Consider the following 24,280-nt stretch of genomic DNA (forward strand, 5'->3'; position numbering starts at 1 on the left):
TTGAATTTAAAAAAATAAGCCACTCAGATTTTATTACAAGAATACCTATGTCAAAATTATAAAGAAATGTTGTTTGTAAAGTGGTGAACATAAAAAAATCACAAATTCAAACAAAAGGAAAATAGGAAAATGTAAGTTGACAGCATTGTTATCAAAAGGGGCACTGTAATGATAAAAGGCATAGTTCATGAAGAAAATAACCACAGAAGTTTGTATACAGCACGTTTATTTACAGTAGATAAATATGTACAGTAAAAACTATCAGAAAGATCTAGACAGCTCTGTTAAACATCTGTGAACAACGATTAAGAGAAATGGAATAATATAACTTTGAAACAATATATTTATAGAATATGATATTCTTTAAATATTTTTAAATATCTCTGTGCTTGGCAACAAAGAAAACTATAAATTTTAGAAAGCAGAGATTTTGCAAGCACATCCTCTGATTATGTTAGGATAATTAGAATTTTAGAAGTTTATTTAAGAAGTGACAAAATTATTATTTCGAAATTAAAGAAAACACCCCTGTAGAACTCTTGGATAAAGAAGAAGTCATTTGGAAAACAGTGAAAAGAAGAATATGTAGAAACCTGTTGAAAACAGCTGAAGAGGTTGTCAGAAGAGAGTTGACAGCCTTAAATGCCTTCGTTATTAAGAAAGTTGGAAAATAAAGAATTATGTAGTAACTTTAAGAAAGTAGAATAAACACTAATATAAGAGAATAAAAGAAAATTAATTTTTTAAATATGAAATTAATGAAATGCCAAACAAAATGTAATAAAAATCAATTTTTAAAGCTGGCTCTTTGATAAAACTAATACAATATGTAATCTCCTTGTGAAGATGAAAAAGCAAAAAAAAAAAAGAAATGAACCAATAATTACACTCTGAAGTGGAAGAGAATTGAAAGCATATGTTCACATAAAACTTGTACACAATGTTCATAGCAGTGTTATTCATTATAGTGGAAAAGTGGAAGAAGCTCAACTCTCTATCAACTGATAAATGGATAAACAAAAATGTGAAAGTGAAATTTGCTCAGTCATGTCCGACTCTTTACGACTCCATGGAATTCTCTAGCCAAAATACTGAAGTGGATAGTCTTTTCCTTCGGCAAGAGATCTTCCCAACCCAGGGATTGAATCCAGGTCTCCCTCATTGCAGCCTGATTCTTTACCAGCTGAGCCAGGCTTCCCTTGGGTATATATATACAATAGAGTGGTATATGTATACACTAGAGTGGTAGTTAGCCATAAAAAGAAATGACGTATTGGTACACGCTACAACATGGATACAACATAAAAACACTGTGCTAAATGAAAGATGTCAGACACAGAAGTCCACATATTGTATGAGTTCATTTATATGAAATTTCTGAAATAGGCAAATGGTGCTAGTGGTAAAGAACCTGCTTGCCAATGCAGGACACGTAGGAGACATGGGTTCTATCCCTGGGTCGGGAAGATCCCCTGGAAGAGGGCATGGCAGCCCACTCTAGTATTCTTGCCTGGAGAATTGCTTGAACAGAGAAGCCTGGTGGGCTGTAGTCCATAGGGTCACAAAGAGACACAACTGAAGCAACTTAGCATGCACCATGTTCAAAATCCCATTTATGCTTTTTAATAAAATTAAGTACATTTGGCTATACATGTATGAAGATATTAAAATGTTTAAAAGTATTATGACTACTTTTGGTGGTAATGATTTTATATTTCTGAGTATTGGCACCAAGGGTTTTTTTTTTTTTCTTTACATTTGTAGTTTATTTAATTTTGTGTCACATGCTACTAGAATTTTCTACATGTTCTGAAAAATCTTTAGATAATTGTCTAGCATTTTAGGCCAGATAGACTTAATGATTTATACTTTGATATCAAATCAAATTACATAGATCATTCCATGTCAGGGCTGATAACGTAGCTGATATCCCTTGGAAAAAGTTAGGTGATGTGTTTCACTTTGTTCAGTGTTTATTTTCTTTAGTTGGTACCTTCTGTGTCATTTGTTAAATATTTCTAATATTACCCCTTCATTTCACAAATTTGTTATAACAACAGTTATGCATGAATGGAAGACTTGACTATAGAAGTTGACTGATAAATACTTGCTGATTTATGTAATAGATTTTAGGTACAATATGATTTTAATAAGGTAATAAAATATCAAAATGAAAGCATTTAAGGGTGTTTAAAAATAAAAAGAAGTTAGCATATAATATGATTTCAGACAAATCATTTGACTCCTACGTCTCAGAATCTTAATCTTTACAATAGTGTATTTTCACCACCTACTTTACACAGTCTTTGAGGTTCAAGTGAAGTAGTAAATATATACTTTGAAAAACAGCATTAATTGTGCAAAGAATGATGATGATGAAAATCTGAAAGTGGCCAGTTTTTACACTTAATGAATACACACACACACACACACACACACACACACATATATTGGAGAAGGAAATGGCAATCCACTCCAGTATTCTTGCCTGGAGAATCCCATGGGCAGAGGAGCCTGACTAGCTACAGTCCATGGGGTCGCAAGATTTGGATACGACTTAGTGACTAAACCACCACCACCACCATATATATATTTGCATATTTGATTTTAGGCCTCTTGACATATCCATAATAGAATGTATACTGATGAAGCTATCAAAGCTTCAAACAACAGTGGGATCTTTGGAAGGTGTGAATACATTTAATTGCTCGAAGTTTAAGATGAGTCTCCAGAATTTCTTTATTTTGCTGGTCATTAAGGGAAATTCTTTATTTAGGTATATGTCCTGATGTCCTCTTTTTAGTATAGAGATATTTGTGTTTTGTGGGAAGTCTGGGCCTTCATGACATCTGGACTTGATAATAATGTTGCACTGTGTTTTGACTTAATAAATAGCCTTGGACAGCTAAACACAGCTGTGTAATATGTTGTTATATTTCATTAGAAACTCTCCCCTTGTAATTTATAGCTGCATTTAACAGTGCCTATAGCATGGATACTTTAAATAGTAAAAGCTTTATCATCTTTTAGTAACCAGACACAAGTTGTGCCATTGGCTAATTTTGGGTGTGCGTGCAACTGTCAGGAAATACTTATATTATGATTTGTGGTTGAAAATAATGCTACAAAAGAGTAAAACCATTTACATTATTGAAGAAACAGGTATAATCTTAATACTAGAGAAACTATACTGTGCTCTACTATTAAGAATACTTAGATTCTGTTTTGGAAAAAATGGAGTGGATGGACTTGTTTCTCTAAATCTAAATAAATTATACTTGACACTTTCCAAGAATACATTCTCATTTAAAATTTTTCTTACCCCAGTAATTTTTCCATAAATATTCTTGCTATTTTGCTAGTCTAATTTCCTTCAGTTTCTCTGCTATTCTTCCAGTAGTGGAAAGTGTTAGTCACTCAGTCATGTCTGATTCTTTGCGACTCCATGTGTAGCCCACCAGGCTCCTCTGTCCATGGAATTTTCCAGGTAAGAATACTGGAGTGGGTAGCCATTCTCTTCTCCAGGGGATCTTCCCAACCTAGGGATTGAACTTGGGTCTCTTGCATTGCACACAGATTCTTTACTGTCTGAGTCACCAGGAAAGCCCCTCCAGTAGTGGAGACAATATTATAAGAAAGTTGACAAGATAGATCCTAAAAGAGATATCAGTCTTTCTCTGCATTTCTTTAAATAGACTTTATTCAAGGTCAGTGGTAGAAACTACCTGAATTAGTCTTTTTGATATTCCCTGTTTTACTTAATGAAGTCATTCTAATCATTATATTTGTACTTTCTATTGAAAAAAAGTGAAAGTCACTGAGTCGTGTCCGACTCTTTGCAATTCCATGGACTGTAGCCTGCCAGGCTCCTCTGTCCATGGAATTCTGCAGACCAGAATACTGGAGTGGGTAGCCAGTCCCGTCTGCAGGGGATCTTCCCAACCCCGGGATTGAACCCGGTTCTCCTGCATTGCAGGCGAATTCTTGACTGACTCAGCCACCAAGGAAGCCCATACTTTCTATTTGTGTTTTGATTATCTTATCAAATATGAAGTTAACAGTAATTGTAATGGATATATTTTTATTATATCTCTTCGCTTTTGTCTAGCAATGCTAGTGTTACTAGAGCAGAAGTTTTTAGAATACTTTGTATGCATACTTAGATGCATATGTCATTGTCAGTCATCTTTTAATTCTGTTCTTTTCTCTCTCCTTTCAAAAAATTTTCTTACCACCAGTGATTATTCCCCCAAAAGCAAGTTTGATAGGAAGTTGCAAGGAAGTCTTCAAGTAATCAGTTGATCTCGGCTCAAGAAACAAAGTGATTATCCCTTAATTCCTTTTTTTAAATTAAATTTTTTATTGGAGTATAGTTGATTTACAATGTTGTGTTAGTTTCTGCTATACAGAAAATTGAGTCAGTTATACATGTATCTACTCTTTCTTAGATTCTATTCCCATATAGTCATTATAGAGTATTGAATATTATCCTTAATTCTTAATATTCTTTCAGTTTCTTCTTCTCAGGAAAGAAGTTTCTTTCACTTCTAAGTAAATCCTGAATACAAGTTCTTTATATGTTCTAGATACTAATTCTATTTCTTCTGCTACCTCATAGCTTATCCTTTCATTTCCTATAGGATATTCCAGTGAATAGAAAATATGTCATCATACTTAGCAATATTTTCTTTTATGGTTAGTGCTTTTTCTTTCTTTTGCTAAATCATACTCTGAAGTTGATTTTTGTATATTCTATATGGATCAAAGGTTAGGTTTCTTTCTAAACGGATACAAAATTTTACAGCTTTGTTTAATAAATGTTCTGGCCTTTCCCAGTGATTTGCGTTGCAAGAGTCCATAGAAGTGAAGGTCTGTTTATAAACTTTCTTTTCTGTGATCTTGATAGATTTGACCATCCCTGTGCTCACACATTTTCTTAATTTCTGGAACTTTATAATATGTTCTTTTGTGTGGTAGGGAGAATTCATCTTTTTAGTTCTAGCGTTCCTTAAATGTCAGACTCCCTCTACCCAACTAAAATTTAATTTAGAAGCTATATGCTTCATTCTTTATGTATACAACCTAGTTATCAATGCATAATTTTTTAAATATCTTCAAGTTTATCCAAAGCATTTCTTACAGTAATGCTTATTTTGGCTTGCAGTTTGTTGATAAAGCCAGCCTATGAAACTTAAAAGCAAAAAACAATAAAATACAATGCCAGTCTTATAGTATTCAAGCTAATTCAACTTGAATACCACTCCAAATTCAGTTATTTATTTTAGGATTCCAAGTTGATATCATAATTTCTTAATTTAAGGAAATAAAAATGTATACTATTCACTTAAAATTGCTTTTGGGAGTATTTTTGTGTCTAAATATAAGTTACCCCATGGAATCTCATCCATTTTGGCTGTCTTTAATATCGCCAAATGCCAGACAGTGTTTAAATATTTAGCATTTTTTAGCTCATGGGTTCCTTGCAACTCCATGAGATAGTTAATATTGTTAATCTCCACTTTACAGATGAGTAAACAAAGGCTAAAAGATGTTAAGCAGCTTGGTAGTTGACTTATTAGCGATTCAGATGGTAAGTCCAGGTAGTTCTAAGGAGTGTTTCCTTGTGAAAACTTCATTGAGCTATCCTTCAACATAACTGATTTTATTATGATTAAATACCTCAGCCTTCTTTTGTTTTGCCTTAGCACCAACTATTTTTATTCAGGAGAATCAGTTAAACATTAACATCAAAGTCATCTTGAGAGATAATAGAAGATATATGTATATATGTGTGTGTGTGTGTGTGTGTATGTGTGTATATATATATATATATATAAAAGATATACATATATATATTGCAAACATATATAAGCTTGAAAAAGTATGTAAAATTGTCTTAGAAATGAAAGAATGGATGTATAGTTACTGGTTTTGAGTAATAGGTTGATTGTGTATGTGACGTGGCATCGGATCTCAGGTCATATTTAGCTTTGGCTAGTGGAACCTCCCTCATTCATTTGCCTTTTCCCTTCTCAGATGTCCAGAACTTGTATAGTGATTTGTCAGGACTGACAAGTATTCTGCTTACTGTTTCTAGTAAAGACTCACTCTTGACAATTTAATCTGCCTACATTCTTAATCCTTTGTTTTCTTGAATGCTTCTTTTGTTTTCTCTTCTGTGTCTATTTTGATTTTTAAAGTAAAAATATACAATAAGACAGGTAAATAGTATGTTTTACTAATAAGTCACATATTGAAATATATTCAACTATTAATGTGCTATTCTTGGTATATGTTAAATTATGTGATATGTAGATGTTAAGAAAAGAGTTTTCTGTGGGATGGAATGAAAATAGGTGCTCACAAAAGTATTAAGAGGTTGTGACAGAGAGCTGATATATGAGACTCCTAATTTTTGTACTGTGTGCTGACCAGATATCTTAAGGGGACATGGATTTAAAGAAAGTAGAGGAAAGACTCCTCACTGACCTGGAGTGGCTGCAGTAGGGAGAAGTGTATGATGGCACAGCACACAGAAGTAGCCTGTGACCAAGAAACAAGTTAGAACTTGATGGAAAATCAGGTATGTTTTCCACAGTGATTGGAATTTTGAGATAAATTGCTCGGCCCTGACCTTTTAATTGATATGATTTTGCCTCAAGAGTGGGTGTTCAATATTGGAAATCAGTGTGTAGAGAAGGCAGAATTTAGAAGTTGTAGTTGGAAAGTGATCTAGCTTTGTGAATGTAGGCTAGTGAAAAGCTGATTGCAAGCAGGGGATGGGCACTGAGATACTTACAAGGTATAGAAATATATTACTCAGACTGTACAGCAATTGGAGGAATGTGTGGTCAGAAAAAGCAAAGAGTAGATCAATGTGTGAATGATCTTTATAGATAGACAACTGTTTATTGAAAAAGCAGGCACTTAGACATTATGGAACAGCAGGGCACATAAAGGCATTACAGAATTGTGATACCTTTTGAATGAATTAAAATCTGTGGAAACCCAAGGATATCCCCAGAGATATAGGATTGTACATAGATGTAATTTAATTTAATTTACATGCAACATAGGAAGGAATATGTTTAAGGCAATTTTTCTAAATTTAAGAGAAAATGGAGAGCAAGAGATACCAAAATGCTAATATTTTGTAATTAATATAGAAGAAAGAATGCATCTCTGTTCACTGGATTTGTAATTTAAAGTCAATCAGAAGGATGTAAATTTGAGAAAAAGAATGTTTATTTGATATTTAGATTTGTGCTTTAAAACTTAGGCTGTGCCTTGCTAGTTATTTCATTTTAACTCTTCTTTCCCCATCATCTCTGATCTCTACCTGCTAATTTTTGCCTTTTGTTTCATGATGAAAACTGAAACAGTTAAGCATGACATTGTTCACATAATCTTTTCAATGAAGATGTTTTAGATATGCTTATATTTGCTGCATAACCAGCTTCTAATGGTCTCAACCTTCAACAGTTAGACAGGAAATTTAGGCGAGATTTTTATTCTCCAATGTCTAGAAAACTTTATTAAGATTACAAAAAAGATCACTGAACTTGCCAAAGTCACTTTATATTCTAATTTAAAATTTCAAAATTTAAAAATGGGAATGCTGTCTCAAGCACAGAAAGAGACTTAATGGGAAATAGAATGTTTTATTATAAAAACTTTGAGCTTTCACAATAAACTGAGACTTGGTGACACTGAAATTTTGCAAATAGTACAGATTGTTATTTCTATAGATGTTTATTAGATATGTGAATTCAAACATGATGAAATTAATCTTTATGTTCCTCAAAGATAAGCCCATCTTTAGAAACTATAATCTCAATGAACCTTTATAATCTTTCTTGCCCTATACTTCTTTATGTCAAACTCAAACTAAAAAGTTGGAAACTAATTCTTTAAAATACCCTCCTTCCTCATAGACAATAGTTTCATTGATTGTCAAATAACATAGCTAAGCTATCCCACTAACATATTTTCACTGTTATCATCTTTGCCTCTTGTATTTATTTGCCTTACAGTCTGGAATCTTTCTGGTTCAAGTCTCAATGAATAGCAGACTGAAAATATTGCTTCCATCCTTTCTTTTTCCTTTCCCCAAAGATGGTTCTGTTCTTCATCTTAAATTAGTTCAGTCACTACAAGAAAAAAAAAATGCAAGCAGTAGGTAAAATATGAAAGGTAAAATGTGAATTATTAGAAGTTCTAATGGGTAATTATTCTATTACCCATTAGAATGGGTAAAAGAGAATTCATTCATTATATACTATTTTTGTGTGATTCAAATTTTTTATAATAAAAAAGTTTTTAAGTGCAATCAGAATAATAAAAATTAAATAAACTCAACCAACTGATAGGTTTGTTACCTAGTTTTAAGTAGACATGAATTTAGGGAATTTCAGGGCACAGACTGTAAGATTGACCTTATCTCAACAGATTATAATTTTATGTTTTAATTTTATGTTTTAATGTGGCCAGTCCAGGCTTTAAAGTTACTTTGTATTACTATGTTAAAGGCAAAAGCTCAGGTCTGAAACTGCAGAGAAGCCTGTCATCACTTCCCATTAATTTTGAAGTCTCATTTACTTTTAAATCTCATTAATTTACTTATAAATCTCATTAAATCTCTTTATTTTCTAGTTAAAGCTGTTCTTAAATTGTGCCTATTCTATGCCATAACAGATAAGATACTTGAGTCTGACTGAAAGATTTTCCATTTTGTTATCAATACTTTTTTCTTTTTTTTTTCCTTCAGTGTACTAAGTTATTGCCTTAAGGCAAACAAGTTTTATTGTGTCAGTGTGTCATAGTAGAAAGAACATTGGATTAGGAGTCATGCTTTCCCATAGACTAGCTTTATGACTCTGGACATTTAATTTACTCCTTAAAAGTTTCTACTCTTAAATCCTCTTTAATTTCCCATTTGAGAATTTTTAACCATTCAAAGCTATATATCTTTTAAAAATGCCTTTCCTGAGTTAAGGTACTAGGGTACTCTGTATTTTGCCCCCGTCTGACCTAAATGCATCCGGACAGTATCATCCCCTTCAAGTCTTAATTTTTAGGTTTGCATTCCTAAAACAACTCCTCTTGACTTTTTTTGTTGACTTTTTTTCAAATAGATATTATTTTTTATAATAGTTTTAGATTTATAGGAAAATTGAGGACATAGTATGCAAAGTTCTCATGTATCTCACACCCATTTTTCCTTATTATTAATATTTTATATTACTGTGGCACATTGCCACAATTAATGAACCAGTATTAATTTGTTATTAACTAAAGTACATGGTTTATTCAGATTTCCTTAGTTTTTTCTGTTCCAGAATCCCATCCAGGATACCACATTACATTTAAAGACTATTTTTAGAAAAGTTTTACTAGGCTCAGTTGCTCAGGCCTGTCCGAATCTTTGTGACCAACCACTTGGACTACAGCCTGCCAGGCTCCTTTGTTCATGGAATTTTCCAGGCAAAAATACTAGAGTGGTTGCCATTTCCTCCTCCAGGGATCTAATCCCTATCCAGGGATCTAACCTGCATCTCCTATGTCTCCCTCATTGAGAGATGGATTCTTTACCACTGGCCACCTAGGAATCCCAGAGCAGTTTTAGGTTTGTGATAAAATTGAAAGGAAAGTACAGAGATTTCCCACGTACTCCTCCCTCATATATGCATAGACTTCCCCATTACCAACATTACTCACCAGAATAGTACACTTTTTACTAAAGTTTAACCTACATTAGCCTGGAGAAGGAAATGGCAGCCCTCTCTAGTATCCTTGCCTGGAGAATTCCATGGACAGAGGAGCCTGGCAGGCTGCAGTCCGTGGGGTCGCCAAGAATCGGAAACGACTGAGATACTATCACTCACTCACTCAACCTACATTAGAGGTTGACATTTAGGTAAACTAGAAATTAGCACAAAACCACAAACTAAGATTTATTAAATGTTTCATGTATGTCTGAGCTTATTGAGGCTTTAACATTTGAGGGTTTATATTCCAGGTGGTGGAATACTCCAGGTGTCTTCTAGGGCAGAAGACATAAAAGACGCCGGTTAGATTTCTGTGTTGGGAAGATCCCCTAGAGGAGGGCACGGAAACCCACTCCAATATTCTTTCCTGGGAGAATCCCATGGAGAGAGGAGCCTGACAGGCTGTGGTCTGTAGGGTCACAAAGCGTCAGACTTGACTGAAGCAACTTAGCACCCGTGCATGCACACTCCAGAAATAGTCTACTGGATTTAAATCTTGGTTCCAGTTTTCTAGTTGTGGGACAGTGGACCTTATGTTTCTCATCTCATAAATGCTAGTTGTTACCAACACTTGGATTACTGTATTTAATCAGCACAAAAGCCCTTGTACTGTAGGTACTTTATTTCCTCATTTTAAAGATGAAGACAAAAGATTTAATGATATTAAAGGAATTGTCTGAAGTAGTAGGGCCAAGATTTGAACTTAAGCAGTCTGAATTTAGAACCCATACACCTTTAACTTTTATGCTTTATTTTCTCCTAATTAGTAAGAAACAGATACAAAAGAAACTAAGGACTCAAAGAAATGACTTTTTAAATGTGGTCCTGAGAGTCTTGTGGTTATTTAAGTTCTTAATCAGCTATTCTTTTGGAATTGGTTCAATGAAATAGTCACCTTGTTCTTTTTTTTTTGGTCACCTTGTTTTAATAGACCACCCAATACTTTAGACATACCTATTTTCCAATATTACTTTTTATGAAAAGTAATTATTTTATTAATATATTTTTATAACTATGAAAATAATGTATATGTGGTATAGAAAGTATTGAAAATGCAGAAAAGTATTTAAAAACAAAGTGTAGATTCCAGTGCTCACAGAGAACTGCTTTTTTTAGGATTATGTGTACTTTTTATTTAAAAATTTTTTCTAAGCTTTATTGAAATATGATCAATAAATAAAAATTGAATATATTTAGCTTGTACAGCATGATTTTTTTGAAGGTATACAATGTGATAATTTAATCTATACATTGTGAAATGATTATCATAATCTAGTTAATTAACACATCTATCACCTCACATAGTTAGTTTTTCTTTTCCTTTGTGGTGAGAACACTGAAGATTTACTGTCTTAGCAAATTGCAAGTATACAATACAGTATTATAATCAGCATGCTGTACATAACTATAATCAGCTTACTGTACATAGATCTCCAACACTTATTTTATCTTGTAATATCATTTGGGAAGATAAATAGAAAACTTAGGGTTTACTGAGGAGTATAAAATTACACTCCAAATTTTATTTGAAAGTCAAGCTCCACCTTAAATGACCATACTAGCAATTACAAGTTTTTATATGAGTATATCTTTGTTGATTGTTTTTTTTTAATAAAACGCCATTTTCTAGGAATGTATTACAGAAATATTTTGCTTCACCAACCAAATTCTCAGATCCTAGAACCACTAGTAATAATAATGTGAATATGCCCTTTGTATTCATATGTATTTCACTTTGGGCATATGTAAATAGTTTAATAATGTTTATTATCATTAGATATATCATTTTCTTAGTATAAAACATTCTGTTTGTTAGTTGTAGCTAGGATTTTTTTTTTTAGAGACTGGGGAAGCAGGCTTTATAGAATGGTAGGTGAAAGTTCAATTTTTTAAGTTACTTCTTGCAAGATCTTGTGCAAATTATTTACTCTCTCTAGAGCTTAGTTTATTTCTGTGAAAAATTAGGATAATGTCCAATTACTTCATAGTGTGGCAGGGAGGGTTAAATTTAGTAATTATGTGAAGAAAGTTTTTAAGCTGTTACATGACAGGCAAAATATAAATTGTGGATGTGAATCGTTACTAGTTTGAAGATATTCATAATACACAAAAAATAAGGACATCTGGTTTAGGAATAAAAGGAGAAAATATATTATCATTTAATGAATACTATGGGTCAAACACTTTGTATCTATTTTCATTGACTACATATGCCCCATTATTCCTAATGAGGAAATGAAATCATGGAAAATAAGACACTTGGTTTTCACAACTAGTAAATGTGGACACTTGATGCAAATTCAGGTTTATTTGACTTTAAAGCCCATGTTGTTTTTTTTCCGCTAAAGCACTCTACTTCCCGCACACCTAGAGATGAAATGTACCATCCATGAATAATTGAGAATAAGGTGAAAAACTAATCTTTCAAGTTCTCATTAAGATACAATAATGCTTTATAGTTATTATTCCTCCTTTTACTTTCTCTAAATATTTCAAAATGATTTGCTTTTTTTTAATCAGCACTGTGAGTTGAACAGAAAACTGTGAAATTTCAGGTATAATTAAGTAACTAAATATTATATATCACCAGCTAGGTTATCTCAGATCACTTATCTGAAGCATCACAAAGAACATTAATGGCTTATAATGCATTTAACAAGTGAGTATTTTATAAAGAAATCAAAATTCTTAATTTTGGTGAAGCAAATGTTATTATATTTCATAATACATTTCAATTGATATTATATAATATCTAGGCCATCATGATTTCAAATTCATTGATGAGAATTGCCTACTTTATGCACAAAATATCCTGATGGAAACCAATATTTAAACATTTCTTATTCTCTGGAGAGGGTCTGAGAAAAGGTGAGTTCCCTGTATTAACAGTTTGAGTAATCAAAGTGATGTGGGTTACACGCATGGGTTAAGAAAAGGGAAGAGATCACACTTAACGTTCAAGTCAGCTTTTCATAGTGTAACTTATTTTGTGGGAAACATTGGGTTGACCAAAAAGTTCACTCAGGTTTTTCCATAACACCTTACTGAAAATTTATATATATTTTTATTTTTAAAAAAATCAAAGAAATTAAAGTTTACTAATATGTAGATTGTTGCTGACAATGTCAAAGTATCATTTACACACATTGTAAGTTATATAAAGCGTCCTGAGGTGGGGGCCGGGCATTGATTTGCTTTAAGATTTGGAGGTATTGAATTTTATCTGTGCCTTGTGATGGGTCTTGGATTACATTGTCCAGTGTTAAATAGATAAACTCTCACAAAACAAACCAACTCTGGGAAAAGATAGCAGAATAAAGATAAATACTAATAAGCACATTTCAGCAAGAATATCTCTAATGCATTGTATGAATCTTTTGTTGGCTATATTACAAAATTTCTTAAAATGATGATTTAATCATATTTGACACTAAGTCAACCAAAAATAGGGCATCCCTGGTAGCTCAGCTGGTAAAGAATCTGCCTGCAATTCAGGAGACCTGGGTTCCATCCTTGGGTTGAGAAGATCCTCTGGAGGAGGGCATGGCAACCCACTCCAGTATTCTTGCCTGGAGAATCGCCACGGACAGAGGACCCTGGCAGGCTACAGTCCATTGGGTCACAAAAAGTTGGACATGACTGAGTGACTAAACACAGCACAGCACAACCAAAAATAATGGTCAAGAGGTCTATTTGAAATTTGGACTTATATTCACTATCACTAAGGGATGCATCTCACCCTGAGTCTATGGCATGCCTTGAGAAAAATGACCGAAATAATGCATGAAAAATATGACAGCAAGCAATATCACATTTATTTGTCAGCAAATGGTATTAGAAGATACATAGAAAACATTGAAGATTTGAAGAAATAAGTATCTGAATAAATTATATAGTATGAAAGGTTCACTGTATAGGTACATGGAAATATCACTATTTCTAGCATTTCAGCCAATGATATTTGATAGGCTCAATTTCAATAATATGAAGGACTATGATTTATGAATCACTAAAAGGATTACTGGAAAAGATACTTGCCAAGCATCAAAATACCCTCTAATTAAAAAATGCATTCTGAAAAAAACTGTGTTAACATAGTTTTGTAGTGTTGGAGTGGTCGGTGTGGTTGGAATGGAAAAAGATTTCTGGATAAGATTACAGAGCAACTTCCACACCTGAAATTCATCTGCTTGTCACATATAAGTGAGCTATTTTAGCAGATCAATTAAAATGAAAGGATGCACAAGTGCTGTAGGGTGTCATTGATGCGATTTTTTTTTTTTAACAAAATCTTTAAAATGTAGTAGAAACAGAATAGAAATTCTGTAGTAGAAATAGAATAGAATAGAATTCTGTAGTAGAAAACAGAATCAAATATAGAAGTGGAGTCTTTACTTGGTAGTAAGATGGGAGAGTGGCTGTAATATTTGCACCACTTGGTTATTCAGTGGGAGATCACTGAGAAGTGATATGAAAGTTGTTGCAGTTATGCACTTTCCTTTTACAACATAAGAATTCTAGTTTTGCTGACCTTTTCTGTGATAACAGGTGTTCTTTTAACATACATTTTTGGAAAAAGAAACATACTTGATTTTTTTTTTAAAGTAATCATACTTATAGTGAATGAGAAGATAACTGCTTTTTGAAAGATCCGTAGTATGGAGAGCACATTTCCATGTTGAATCTTTGTTGTTATTTCAAGTTGTGTGACTGTTGCCAAAGCCAATGTAACTGTAAAACTCTAGTTTCTGTATAATTTTAAAACTGCACAAAACTGTATCTGAATGTTTTTTAAAACTTGAAACAGAATCTTATAACTTGTTATAAAATCTTCCAAATGAAATCTTTAAATAGATTAACATTTTTTTTTTTTGGCTAAAAAAATAAAGGTGCTACATGTACCTCTTAGTTTTTAAGAATGACTGGTTGACATATGGGAAGATGGAAATTTACTAGCCAAAGTTCAACAAAATCTTTTACACAATTGGTGGTTGGCATTGAAAATTGAGTATTGTGATTTAATAAGCATGATACTCTTCTTCCATTTGGATCTACCATTTTGTGAGGTTTTCCCCCTCCATGACAACCATTATAGCTAAATATCACAATAACCTGAACGTAGTACCAGATTTTCAAATGACTGTTTCATAAAGGGTAAATCCAAGCTGAGATACCAAGAATGACAAATATTTAATCTTATTATACTCTAAAAATTTTGTTTTTTAGTGACAACAAGAATGTTTGAAAATTGTTGATAAATACAATAACATTAAAGTTTACTTTAAAAACTGTTTATTTCTTGTTTATCTCATTCTTTAAAACACCTATTACTCCATATGTTCTATAATACATACATATAATACAGTAGTATAAGTCTATAATTTATAAATAATTGTATATATTGGAGTATGGGCTTATATTTAATCAGTGCCCAGGCAGAAAAACAGACTCAGAACAGAGGGATTTTAATCCAAGGAATTGGTTGCAAAAGTGTTGGAAAGTCTAGAGGAAAGAAAAGAAGGTGGCTGTGTTATTTAGCAATGAGCACCTGTAGGAAGCGGGCCTTCCCTGTAAAGCAGGCTCAGACTGTTAAAATATCTGCCTACAATGTGGGAGACCCAGACTCTATCCCTGGGTCAGAAAAATCCCCTGGAGAAGGAAATGGCATCCCACTCCAGTATTCTTACCTGGAAAATCCCATGGACAGAGAAGCCTGGCAGGCTATAGTCCATGGAGTCACAAAGAATCAGACATGACTGAGAGATTAACACTAACACCTGTAGAAAGCAATGGAAAGTTTTGTTACCTAGAGCTTATGAACACTGAGTTACTGAGGAAGCTGGAGCACCGCTGAGGCTGTGAATGTTAGAATGGCCATGGCCACTGCTTCACAGGAAGCCAGGTAACCACACTCCTACTGACAGGGCAGGAGCCCAGGGGTCCACAGTTCTTCCAGTGCTGTTGAATTTGCCAAGTCTGGTAGAGCTTCCAGTCACCTGTGATGGCTGCTGCTTGTTCCGCAACTGTGGTCCTATTGCTGCAGCCAGCAGTCCTGAGAGCCAGATCCCAAGATCTGTGCTACAAGATCTCTGTGCTACAGAGGCTGCTGAAACACCGTTGCAGCGATTGCTGGTGCCAAAAACAGAAGGGAAAATAATTCCCTTTAATCTTCTGCCAGTGCTACCCATCCCAGCAAAGCAATCTAGGAAATGTAGTTTTCAGGTTCAACCACATAAGAGAGCATGGAAGAGGCGGGAATGGAGTTGAGAACCGACAGACAAATGATCTATATAGAGTTCAAAATATTTTTACTGATAGGATGTATGTTTTTAAAAATTGGAGAATCTGTTGATCTAGAGTACAGGAGTAGTAGCTCAGTAGTAAAACCACATATTCCTCCAAATTTTATTAACTTGTTTTAGAAAATAGATTCTGGTTTGTTATCTAAAGCTAGGGTTGTTATTCAGGAGGTACACACAGGCAATAAATTGTTTATTTATAGCCAGTATCTGTTTTGATTAGTAGTTATAGTAATATTTCTTACTGGTCTATGCCCATGCCTTTTCAGCTATAAATATTTTAGGTGTCACCCACCACTGATTAAAAACTGCTCTGATTTATTATTTATTTCTATACACTTATTAATTTAACTTTAAAAATAATAGGGGTTTCCCTGATAGCTCAATTGGTAAAGAATCCACCTACTCTGCAGGAGACTCTGGTTCCATTCCTGGGTCAGGAAGATCCCCTGGAGAAGGGATAGGCTATCCCCTCCAGTATTCTTGGGCTTCCCTGGTGGCTTAGCTGGTAAAGATATGCCTGCAATGCAGGAGACTTGGGTTTGATCCCTGAGTTGGGAAGATGCCCTGGAGAAAGGAAAGGCTACCCACTCCAGTCCTGGTCTAGGGAATTCCATGGACTGTATATAGTTCACGGGGTCGCAAAGAGTGGGACACGACTGAGCGACTTTCAGTTAAATGCAGCACCTGGAAAACTTCAGAATTTTTAAAAAAATATAATATTTAACATTTTATTTTATAACATATTTTATAATATTTTCAAGTATATTGTAAACTCAAACTGCTATAGCATAAATTAATTATTGAATGGCATATTGAATTCAGTGCATTTATTGAAAAAAATGCATTTATTGGTAGAGGGAGTATAGTTAAATAAGTTTGTTTTATACAAAACCACATGAATTTTATTAAAATATTAGCTTAAAGTGCTTTTCAGTTTATTTCAGTATCAAATTTTTAGGTATGACTTCATAAGTAGTGTGTATTGAAGTCCCAGATCATTAAATTTCTAAAATGAAATCTACAATGATGATTTATTTCTTTCATAACCCTTTTCATAATTAATACAGATTTAATTATGGGCAGTATTCTTCTCTTATTGATTACTAATAAAAGCTATTTCCTGGTGAGACACTTATGTTCATATTCTACATAGATGATGCTGGGTGTATTATTTGTGTTGTGGAAGGTTCAGTTATTACCTTTTAAGTGTTAAAATGTCACCAGTTTGAAATAGAGGAGGACACCACATTTAATTTAAGAATAAGCCTAAATTTTATAGCTATTCAACATAAAGTAGAATATGTTTTGATAATCTGATAATTTTGAAACAACCAATATAATTTATTAAAGTATAATGTAATTCATTTCAAAATTTCTATTTCAGAAGAATCCTATAAATGTATCTGACACATTATACATTCTGATTGTAGGTACTCTGATTAATGAGGTTTTCCTGTATTTATTATTAGTAGAAATGAAGAAGATTGAGATTTTATGTAGATTCTTTTCTAAAAACTTGATATAACCTTATATGTTTCAAAGGTTATGGTTGTAAACCTGTAACTTATCAGGGTTAAATGAGCTTTCTTAAAAATAAGAGATACCGTTTCTACCTAATTTGAATTATCCCTGTGGCCTGTTGCCTCAGAGTTAGCAGGCTCTTATCATGCTGACTCTATTATTAATAACTGGCTTCAATATTACTGGACAGATTGTTATTAATGTTTCCAGCTCTTTAATCAAACTGGTTCCTGGTGTTTCTTTCATCCTGTTTGAAAGCTATTTATTTATACTCTGCTTTTCTTCATGTCCTTTCTTTAAATTTTATTTTGAGTTGTGTGTACTTTTTCTCAAATATGTTTAAAATAAATGTTGAAATTATCTGGGGAATATAGCTGTTCTCAGACTTGTTTCTTATCATTAGTTTTTCTCCCCAAATTTCTTCCTAATCTGGCCAGTTTATTATTCTAGAAAATTTTGGAGTAGTTTTGTCAAGCCACTCCCTTTATTCCTTAAAATTCCATTTGGATTGAGTTTAGACCTGACTTCTACCACTTATTTGCTACAAGACTTTGGGCTCAGTTTCCTCATCTATAAATGAAAACATTACTAGTACCTTTCTTATAATGCTGTTTAGTTTTAGTTTAGTCACTCAGTCGTGTCCGACTCTTTGTGACCCCATGCACTGTAGCCTACCAGTCTCCTCTGTCCATGGGATTTTCCAGGCAAGAGTACTGGAGTGGGTTGCCATTAATGCTGTGGGGAGGGTTAAATGAATTATGTAGCACTAAGTACAGTTATGTAGCATTAAGTGCAGTTATGTAGAACTACTTAGTTATGTAGTGCTAAGTACAGTTCCTGACTCTCTGCAATAGTGGTAACTTTTATTATGAGACTGCATCCTTACTAATAGCAGCAACTTTTTAGATGAGAAGAATATGGAGTTTGAGTTTTTGCATGTAGAGTTACCAAGCAGAACAGTGGGGATCTCGCTAACCTGCTGGACAGACAATGTCTATAGCAATTAAGATGCCTCTTTTATAACTTCTATGTAACTTTTATTTTTCCTGTGAAATACCCTCTGTAGTTTCTGTTTCCTTGTGCACTGAATATAATCTGTACATATGAATACATTATTATGTAAGTGTTGAAACTTTAAAGACAGTTACTAACACTGTTCTAGATTGTTTAGGAGAGAAGATTGAGCAGGAAGCAGATAGAGTTAATGTAGTATATATATCTAATACATTTTTCTAGAGCCAGGGAGATACTGAGAATGACATTTTTATGTTTTTAATTTTTTGATTCAAATTGTATTGATTGTGTTGTGAAAGTACTCTTCTCTAAATTTCTGAAGATACTCGTGTCATTTAAACTCAGTTTGTAGAGGCAGTATTTATAACAACAATAATAGTCAATGGTAATCCTGTAATTCAGACAACCTCTGTCTTCTCACATGACCACATTTCTCCTGTGTATTTGTGGGGAAAAAGGGGGTTGACTCATCCATATTCAAGTCATTCTATGTAGAAGAGACTTGGCTTTTTACTATTCACTATTCACCATTTACTGGCCACTATTCAAAGTGCCACTGGTCACTCCTTGCAACTCTGAAGTATGTACTGTCTCGTTAAGCAGTGCCTATGTTTTCAGAGGCTATAGCATAGGAGCCATACGTTCGTATGGCTGTACTTTGATTTTCCCATCTTAGCCCAGGTGGCGCAATGGTAAAGAATCCGCTTGTCACTGCAGGAGATACGAGAGACCCGAGTTTGATCTCTGAGTTGGCAAGATCCTCTGGAGTAAGAAATGGCAACCCACCCCAGTAGTCTTACCTGGAAAATTCCATGGACAGAGGAGCCTGGTGACAGGACAGATGCGACTGAACACGCGCGCACGCACACACTCACACACACAGGCGGTCAAACTAATAAACAAAGTTAAAGAATATACCAAGATGTCCACGTTTGGTAAGAAGGTTTGTATTGCAAAAATGCAGACCTCTTGGAATTTCATATTAGGCAACACTCTTTTAAAAAAGACAACAAACAAACACATCTGTGGCCGCCTTGACATTGGGGAATTTCTCACTGTCCCCTCTTTCCTGTGATTCTCCTCTCTTCCTCCTCTCCTCTCATTTCTATGCTCCTCTGCCTTCAAACTGTTATTTAGTTCTCTGCAGCACACTTTAAACCCACACAAAAAATTGTTCAGGTCTCACTCTTTGACCCTAACCAGCTTCAAAGCTATTTTTCTTAAAGGATATGGTTCCATTCCTACAAGGAACTCTAAGGCCAGTTTCTGACTTATACTAGAACATAAGTTGTAGATGTGAAAGAAATAACGGATAAGTAAAATGTCCATCATTGCAACATGACTCATATTTTCACTCCCCCCCCTTCTTTTTGTTTTTTAATCTGGGCAATAAATGTATCTTTTGGGAATGTTCTTGTAAACAATCTTAAGCTATTCCAAATTTTTTTCCTGTTTAGCTTCACATAATATAAAAACATTAATGATCACTGAGAAAGGACTTGGCAAAAGCATACCTGGGTTAGGGGTATATATTCAGATGTTTATCAATTTAGTTGATTTGTTTTCAAAATTTTAAAAAATCTCATCTTTTATTTCCTTTTGGAAGTATCCATTTGCTAAGTCAACAATCTCTGATCAAAGTACACTGTAACCCTAAAACTAATGGCATTTGATGCTTCAGGGCAATAGGTACCACTGATTTCCACATCATTTAAGAAATATATGTACTGTGTACTTGTAGAAGACTCTTTACTAGGCACCTTGGGGACAATGGACAAAATTTACTTAATGAGTCTATAAGCCACACTGTTGGAGAAAAAGCTATCTTCAGTCTAACCTCAGTACCTCCCCCTGCAATACACACACACACACATACACATCTTTCAAAAGGCATATTTTAAATTTAGGTACATATGCTTGTTTTGTTTAATATCACTTTTAGTTTTTTGAGGAAAGTGCAGGAAGTTTAAGGCACTGCATTACTTGCGATATTACAGGAAGTAGTGGCAAGATTATCTGCTTGTTCTAATATTATTTACGTGTCTGTCCCCCACCAGCCTGTGAAATCCTCACAAGCAGAAACTATATCACACGTTTTATCTTCACTTTTCATGCTCAAGTATAGTAGTATGGCACATATTTGGGCACAAAATACATGTTTAGTGAACACACAAAGATCAGAGTGGTTAAATTCTCTTGCAGACTAAGACGTTAGTATAAAAGTCTTCAGAATATATCTCTAAATAGTTCAAAGTTAAAACCAACTACATAAAATCATAGGATATTATTCAACATCTCTTACAAATCATTTATAATTAAATCCTTGCTTTTCATGCCTTTCTCAAGCTACAGAAAACAAGAATTTTTAAATTATATTTTATATTATTATTTAATTATTTAAACAATCACTTGCTTTAGTATTTGATATTTGAACTGCTACTGCTCAGTCACTTCAGTCGTGTCCGACTCTCTGCGACCCCATCCCTGGGATTCTCCAGGCAAGAACACTGGAGTGGGTTGCCATTTCCTTCTCCAATGCATGGAAGTGAAAAGTGAAAGTGAAGTCGCTCAGTCATGTCTGACTCTTCGTGACCCCATGGACTGCAGCCTACCAGGCTCCTCCGTCCATGGGATTTTCCAGGCAAGAGTACTGGAGTGGGGTGCCATTGCCTTCTCCAGATATTCGAAATAGGGAAACTTTAAGAACTGTGTAGTTTCTTTCTTTCTTTTTTTTCTGTTTTAAATACGGGGCATTCAGGAGAATAGTGTATGGGAACTACATATAATGCTACTTCTTGTGTAGTCACCAAGTCATGTTTGACTTTTTTGCAACCCTGTGTCTCTAGCCCACTAGGCTCCTTCTGTCCATGGGATTTTCTAGGTAAGAATACTGGAGTGGGTTGCCATTGGGCTTTATGAATTGATAGCCATATTGGTTACAAATTATTATATTTTCCACTTCAATTAAATGGTTGCGTATACTATGGACATTGGGAAACAAAGAAAGGTGAGTAAATGGATTATGTAACCTTTTAAAATAGAGTTCAGTTCAGTTCAGTTGCTCAGTCATGTCCAACTCTTTGCGACCCCATGAACCACAGCACACCAGGCCTCCCTATCCATCACCAACATCTGGGGTCCACCCAAACCCATGTCCATTGAGTCGGTGATGCCATCCAACCATCTCATCCTCTGTCATCCCCTTCTCCTCCTGCCCTCAATCTTTCCCGTCATCAGCGTCTTTTCAAATGAGTCAGCTCTTTGCATCAGGTAGCCAAAGTATTGGAGTTTCAGCTGCAACATCAGTCCTTCCAATGAACACCCAGGACTGATCTCCTTTAGGATGAACTGGTTGGATCTCCTTGCAGTCCAAGGGACTCTCAAGAGTCTTCTCCAACACCACAGTTCAAAAGCATCAATTCTTTGGCACTCAGCTTTCTTTATAGTCCAACTCTCACATCCATACATGACCACTGGAAAAACCATAGCCTTGACTAGACGGGCCTTTGTTGTCAAAGTAATGTCTCTGCTTTTTAATGTGCTGTCTAGGTTGGTCATAACTTTCCTTCCAAGGAGTAAATGTCTTTTAATTTCATGGCTGCAGTCACCATCTGCAGTGATTTTGGAGTCGAGAAAAATAAAATCTGACACTGTGTCCACTGTTTCCCCATCTATTTGCCATGAAGTGATGGGACCGGATGCCATGATCTTAGTTTTCGGAATATTGAGCTTTAAGCCAACTTTTTCACCCCCCTCTTTCACTTTTTAGTTCTTCTTCACTTTCTTTGTGGTGTCATCTGCATATCTGAGATTATTGATATTTCTCCTGGCAATCTTGATTCCAGCTTGTGCTTCCTCCAGCCCAGCGTTTCTCGTGATGTACTCTGCATATATGTTAAATAAGCAGGGTGACAATATACAGCCTTGACGTACTCCTTTTCCTATTTGGAACCAGTCTGTTGTTCCATGTCCAGTTCTAACTGTTGCTTCCTGACCTGCATAAGTTTCTCAAGAGGCAGATCAGATGGTCTGGTATTCCCATCTCTTTCAGAATTTTCCAGTTTATTGTGACCCACATAGTCAAAGGCTTTGGCATAGTCAATAGAGCAGAAATAGATGTTTTTCTGGAACTCTCTTGCTTTTTCAGTGATCCAGCGGATGTTGGCAATTTGATCTCTGGTTCCAACCAGCTTGAACATCTGGAAGTGCATGGTTCACGTATTGCTGAAGCCTGGCTTGGAGAATTTTGAGCATTAGTTTACTAGGATGTGAGATGAGTGCAATTGTGCGGTAGTTTGAGCATTCTTTGGCATTGCCTTTCTTTGGGATTGGAACTACTAGACACTTAAACCAAATGTATTGAGAGTTGTGGGTGTAAATTAGAAGAAAAATTTGCACCATGGTATATTGGTAAGCAAGGTAAGAGGAAGTGTCAAGATATGTTGGATTTGACTCATAACCACAGAATCTTCTGGAAAATAAAGCTTGAGCTAGCATTAGATATTGGGAGACAATATGCTATAGAAATTAAACACATGATCTCTAAACCAGACAGGCTGGATTCAGATCTCATTACTGTTGTGCTGTGTGATCTTGAGCAAATCACTTAACCTCTCTGTTTCTTCACCTGGGAAATGAAACTGAAAATAATGCCTACCTCATAGGGTCATTATTAGGATTTAGTGAGTTAATAAATGCAAAGTACTTATAGGCGTGCCTGGCACATAGTAAGGACTTAAGCATTAGCTATCATCATTATCATTATTATGTTAACCTGGCCAATTCCTTCCTTTTAAATTTAATTTATTTTTTTGTGTGAAACTGAGAATGGCTACATGGCTTGCTGTATTTACACAAAGTATTTGTAGTAACACTGGGACCAAAACTAGTTCTTAACTCCCAACTTAGAATCTTTCTACAGGATGAAATTGCCCCATGGCATATCAACATATGAAACAATTTAATTTAATAACTTTATAGCTTCAGAGCCTGATAGTCAATTAGGATTATTGTTTCATGTGGTGCAATGGTTAATTTAATACATGGGTCACCAGTTCCAGCAGGGAAAGTGTATCTTGAACTCTAGAAAGTACTAAGAATATGTCACTTATTGTGCTTGGAATCTAGTAAAGTATGCAGATATGGAGAAACTGTTGAGATGTTGTGCATTTTTCACTGAGCCAAAATATTTGTTTTTCTTTTTTAATTCAACTAACTGGTTGTTCTTTAGAAAAGATGAATAGACTTCATGGTCCTTTACATTCCTTTTGGTTCCTGCTGGTAGAAATCAAATACTGTCTTCTTATTCTCTTTGGGTAAGAAAAAGGTACTTTTTAACAAAGGAATTGATGCTTATATGGTGAAGTAGTTTTTTTATGCAAAGGAACACATCCTACTTTGAGAGAATGGTAAAACACTAAACCAAGTAAAAAGGTTGATTTTACAATTAATATATTTAATTATTGGTGCCTAAATGCAGAGTTTGAATAGGTCAAATCAGTTATATTTTTCATTTTTATATAAATTTTCTTTAGAATATTTAGCCTTTCTTGTACTATTTCTAAGTTCCATCTAAATGACACACAGCCAAACTGTACAGAAATATTTTAAGAAAGGTGGCTATCTAGGTACATAGGCAGAGTCTAGTTTAAAAAAATGGGAGACAAGGAGAAGGGC

General features: G+C 34.5%; 1 protein-coding gene across 6 annotated transcripts in view; it reads left to right on the forward strand.

The window, feature by feature from the left end:
- The window catches only part of ZBTB20 (zinc finger and BTB domain containing 20), an 848,937-nt gene that overhangs the window by 14,820 nt on the left and 809,837 nt on the right, over positions 1-24,280 (forward strand). The window lies entirely within an intron of this gene.

The sequence above is a fragment of the Cervus elaphus genome, chromosome 19, assembly GCF_910594005.1.
Source record: "Cervus elaphus chromosome 19, mCerEla1.1, whole genome shotgun sequence".
Lineage (NCBI taxonomy): Eukaryota > Metazoa > Chordata > Mammalia > Artiodactyla > Cervidae > Cervus > Cervus elaphus.